This window comes from Sciurus carolinensis, chromosome 5 (genome assembly GCF_902686445.1).
Source record: "Sciurus carolinensis chromosome 5, mSciCar1.2, whole genome shotgun sequence".
NCBI classification, from domain to species: domain Eukaryota; kingdom Metazoa; phylum Chordata; class Mammalia; order Rodentia; family Sciuridae; genus Sciurus; species Sciurus carolinensis.
Window position 1 is genome coordinate 115,265,937 of NC_062217.1, and position 5,742 is coordinate 115,271,678.

General features: G+C 38.2%; 1 pseudogene; it reads left to right on the forward strand.

Annotated features, from left to right (window-relative positions):
- Positions 1-511: 511 nt before the first annotated feature.
- LOC124985888 (mitochondrial import receptor subunit TOM22 homolog) lies at positions 512-1,031 on the forward strand (annotated as a pseudogene).
- Positions 1,032-5,742: the final 4,711 nt, after the last annotated feature.

Genomic DNA, 5,742 nt, shown 5'->3' on the forward strand with positions numbered 1-5,742 from the left:
TGAGACCCTGTCCCTAAATTTAAAAAGTAAATAAATAAAAAGGGCTGGGGATGTGGCTCAGTGGTTAAGAGCCTCAGGTTCAATCCCTGGTTAAAAAAAGAAAATAAAAAAACTTCATTTAGCCAGGCACTGTGGCTCTGGAGGCTGAGGCAGGAGGATAGCAAGTGCCAAGCCAACCTCAGCAACTTACTGATGTCTTAAAAATAAAAGCAAAAAGGCCTGGGAGTATAATTCAGTGGTAGAGTACCCCTGGGTTCAATCCCACTACTGGGCAGGCGGAGGTGCTTGCTTGCTTGCTTGCTTTCTGTTTGTTTGTTTGAGACAGGGGATCATTAAATTACCCAGGTTGGCCTGGAACTTGCATCCTCCTATTTTAGCTTACTTAGTAGCTAGAATTACTGTCAAGCACCACCTGATTTATATCCCCAGAGGATAATTTTACCTACTCTAAAACTTCAAAAGAGTGGAATCATTTTTAATATAAGAGACAGCATGGGTGTCCCCTATAACCATGGCTGCCGCCGCCGCTGGCCCCGGCGCTGGGGAACCTCTGTCCCCCGATGAATTGCTCCCGAAAGGCGACGCGGAGAAAACCGAGGAAGAGCTGGAAGAGGACGACGACGAGGAGCTAGATGAGACCCTGTCGGAGAGACTCGGGGTCTGACGGAGATGTTCCCGGAGAGGGTCCGGTCCGCGGCCGGAGCCACTTTTGATCTTTCCCTCTTTGTAGCTCAAAAAATGTACAGGTTTTCCGGGGCAGCCTTGTGGATTGGGACCACTTCTTTTATGATACTGGTTCTTCCTGTTGTCTTTGAGACTGAGAAGTTACAAATGGAGCAACAGCAGCAACTGCAGCAGCGGCAGATACTTCTAGGGCCTAACACAGGGCTGTCAGGAGGAATGCCAGGGGCTCTGCCTTCACTTCCTGGAAAGATCTAGGTTGTTACTGCTATATTTGAGCTGTCTTGATGGGAGAAATTTGAAATTCAGTTGTGTTTGAACTGCTATCTGGTTTTTTTTTTTTTTTTTTTTAACTGTGGCATATTGATCCAAACCTGGTAGAAAGAATTTTCCACTCATTGTCTCATGGAGAGACTCCCAACTTTTAACTGTGCCCTCCACGCTGTCCTCAATGTTTCTTCTGTCCTCACTCTGACACCAGAGTGCAGCTTATGCAGACGGTTATTCCAGCTCTGGCCACCTTACCCACTTCTAGTAGATTGCTCCTAATTGGAAGATCTCCTCACTGTCCTATTGTGGGGCAGAAACTGATGCCCCACAATAGGAGGGAAAGATCCCTGACCATTAATGACTTTTTTTTTTTTTTAAGAATGGAGATATTGGGGAGGGACATGCACATATTATGAAACTGACAAAGTACACTGCACCTGTCTGGTAAAGCACCAGGAAGCCCCATGTATACTGGAGAGAAGGGAAGCTGGTTGCAGCTTCACCCACAAAATGGGGACAATGAGTGTGGAGAACAGAGTAGAGGCTCATTTCCTCTGCACATTTTGGCTATTAGACCTGTGTGTAGTAAAAAGTCAGTGCTCTGCTCACTTTTTGTATTTAAATATTAAAAATTATTCCAATTCAAAAAAAAAAGAGAGAGAGCATAAATGTAATTTTGAACTCCTTTTTTATTTATTTTTATTTTATCATATTGGATTTCTATTTTATTGATGCATTATAGTTGTACATAATGGTGGGATTTGTTGTCATTTATTGAAACATGCACACAATATGACAATATAATTTGGCCAACATCATTCCATGCACTTTCCCCTGCCCTTCCCTCCTTCCACAGTCCCCTTTCCTCTCCGCTTCCACGTATGAGAGAAAACATACGAACCTTGACCTTCTGGGCTTGGCTTATTTTACTTCACATAATGTTCTCAAGGTCCATCCATTTTCCTGCAAATGACATAATTTCATTTTTCTTTTCTTCTTCTTTTTTAATCTTTTTAAAAATTTATATTTAGAAGAAAATAAAATTACTTTTCAAACTTATTTTTCCAAGCAGCTATAGAGTTTTCAATACCTGGCAGTGAACATCCGGGCTTCACAACATAATTTCATTTTTCACTGTGTACATATACCATATTTTCTTTATTCATCATCTGATAGACACCCAGACTGGTTTCACAGTTTGGCTATTATGAATTGTGCTGCTATAAACATGAGTATGAATGTATCACTGTAGTATGCTGACTATAATTCTTCAGGATAAATACCGAGGAGTGGTATAGCTGGGTCATATGGTGATACCATTCCTTTCGAGGAACCCCCTCCATACTTATATCCATTGTGGTTGTTCTAGTTGTCAGTCCCACCAACTGTGTGAAAGTGTTCCTTTTCCTCCACATCCTCTTCAGCATTTATAATTGTCTGTATTGTTGATGACTGTCATTCTAACCAGAGTGAGATGAAGTCTTAGAGTAATTTCAGTTTACACTGTCATGATTGCTGGAGAGGCAGAACATTTTTCCACATACTTACTGGCTATGTATATTTCTTCTTTTGAGAAATGTCTGCTTAGTTCATTTGCCCATTTATTAATTGTGTTACTTCTTATTCTTGGTAGTGGCGACAAGTTTTTGAGTTCTTCATATCTTTTGGATAGCAATCTTCCCTCAGAAGAGTAGCTAGCAAAGATTTTCTTCCATTCTGTAGATTCTCTATTCACATTCTTAGTTGTTTCCTTTGCTGTGCAGAAGCTTTTTAGTTTGATGTCATCCTGTGCATTAACTCTTGGCATTATTTCCTGAGCTTTAGGAGTCCTACTGAGAAAATTGTTGCCTGAGTCTGTATGTTGGACTGTTGATCCTAGGTTTTCTTCTAGTACTTGCAAAGTTTCTGGTCTAATTTCTAGATTTTTGATCCATTTTGAGTTGACCTTTGTGCAGGGTGGGTGATAAGGATCTGGTCTCATTCTTCTACCATGAATAACCAGTTTTTCCAGCACCATTTGTTTAAAAAGCTGTCTTTTTTTTTCCTATGTATGTTTTTTGGCACCTTGATGACCGTAGATGTGTGGGCTTGTCTCTGTGTCTTCTATTCCACACCATTGGTCTATGTGTCTATTCTTATGCCAGAATCAGTTTTTGTTACTATAGCTCTGTAGTATAATTTGAATTCAGGTATGGTGATGCCTCCACATTGCTTTTTTGGCTTAGAATTGTCTTTGCCATTCTGGAGCTTGTAGTCTTGTAGGACTGTTCTTCTGTGAAGAAAGTAATTGGTATTTTGATGGGAATTGCACGGAATCTGTAGACTGCTTTTAGTAGTATTTTTTTTTCCTTTTTTGTACCAAGGATTGAACTCAGGGGCACTCGACAACTGAACCACACCCCCAGTCCTATTTTGTATTTTATTTAGAGACAGGGTGTCATTGAGTTGCTTAGTGCCTTGCTTTTGCTGAAGCTGGTTTTGAACTCTCAATTCTCCTGCCTCAGCAACCTGAGCCACTGGGAGTATAGGTGTGGGCCACTGCGCCCAGCAGTATGGATATTTTTAACAATATTAATTCTTCCTATCCATGAATATGGGAGGTCATTCCATCTTCTTGTGTCTTCTTCAATTTTTTTCCTACAATGTTGTATAGTTTTTATTATAGAAGTCTTTCACCTCCTTGTTTAGATGTGTTCCTAGGTGTGTGGGGTTTCTTTTGTTATTGTTTTGTTTTGTTTTGTTTTTGAGGCTATTGTGAATGTTGTGAATGTTTTCCTGATTTCTTTCTCTGTAGGCTCATTGTTGGCATATAGGAAGATTATTGATCTTTGTATGTTGATTTTGTAACAGGCTGCTTTGCCAAATTTATTAGCTCTAGCAGTCTTTCAGTAGAGTGTTTTGGATCTTCTAAGTATACGATCATATCATCTGCAAACAGTGATAATTTAATTTATTCCTTTCCTATTTTTATCCCTTTTATTTTCTTCTCTTGCCAGATTGCTCTGGCTAGGATTTCTAACACTGTATTAAATAGGAGTGCTAAGAGTGGACTTCCTTGTCTTGTTCCAGATTTTGAAGGAAATTCTTTCAATTTTTCTCCATTTACTATGAGGTTGGCTTTGGTTTTTTGTTTGTTTATTTGTTTGTTTTTGTTTTTATGATATTGAAGTGGATATGAGTCCTTTTTCTGAATTTTTAAATAACTGCATAATGCAATAATTATAAATCTATGCTGATGGGTATATAGTGTACACAGATGTAATTAGTTGCAAAAAAAGCATAAAGGGACACTGGGTGTGGTGGTTGTGCACCTGCAATTAAGGGATTTGGGATGCTGAGGCAGGAAATTTGCAAGCTCAAGGTCAGCCTCAGCAATTGAACGAGATCCTTCGCAACTTAGCAGACAAAGTCTCAAAATAAAAAATAAAAAGAACTCGGGATGTAGTTCGGTGGTAAAGTATCCCTGGATTCAATCCCCAGTATAAAAAAAAATTACTAGCATAAACAGAAAATGGAAATGGAGATACACAGGAAAACAGGGTTTTGGGTTTTTTTTGTTTTTGTTTTTTGTTTTTGTTTTTTTGGTAAACTTTTGAAGCTAAATTGGTATTATTACAAACTAGATTGGTATAAATTAGGATGTTAATTATAATCTCCAAGGCAACCACTCAGAAACAACCACATAGTAAAAGAAACAACAGGGATATTAAAATAGTACACTAGAAAATATCTATTTAACATGAAAGAAAGTAGAGATGAAAAATTCAGAAGGAATAAAAGATGTAAGATGTAAAAAACAAAGAGCAAAATTTCAGCATTAACTCCTACATTATTTGTAATTACATTAAGTGAGAACAAATTAAACTCTTTAATAAACATAGCACAACTTATGAGATGCTGCAAAATCAATGCTTAGGAGGAAATTATGGCTGTAAGTGCCTATGTTACCAGTTAAAAACAAGAAAAGTCTCAAGTCAACAACTTTTAAGCTCCCCCCGCCTTTTTTTTTTTTTTTTTTTTTTTTATTCAGTCCTATGGATCAAACCGGGGATGCTTTACCACTGAGTTACGTCTCTAGCCCTTTTTATTTTGATCCAGTGTTTCATTAAGTTGCCCCTGTTGGCCTGGAACTTGGAATCCTCATGCCTTAGCCTCTCCGGTCACTGGTATCATAGGTGAGCACTGCCATGCCTCACTTTACCTTTAATTTTAAGCAACCAGGAAAAGAGAAAACTAAAACCAACACAAGAAGAAGAAAAAAAAATTAAAAATACAGCAAAGACAAAACAAATAGAGAATAAATAGTAAAGAAAATCAACCAAGCCCTAAGTTAGTTCCTTGAAAATATCAACAAAATTGACAAACTTTCAACTAACCAAATGAAAAAGACGAAATACTCAAATGACTAAAATCAAGAATTAAAGAGAAAACTACCACCATGTGAACATTAAAAGGGTCATAAAGGAATACCATGAACAAGTGTGTGCCAATTAATGAGATAACCTAGGTGAAATGCACAAATTCTCAGAAACCCACACCACCAGAACTGACTCTAGAAGAAATAGAAAAGCTGAATAGAACTATATTAAATAGAATGAGCTGGAAATAATAAAGCTTCCAACAAAGAAAAGCCCAAACTCAGAGTGTTTCACTGGCGAATTCTACCAAACTTTTTTTCTTTTTCCTTTTTTTTTTTAGCTGGGTAGCTGGGTTCCCACTAGACCACTCAGGCTGGTCTAGAACCCTGATTCAAATTATTCTTTTGCCTCAGCCTCCTGAGTAGCTGGGACC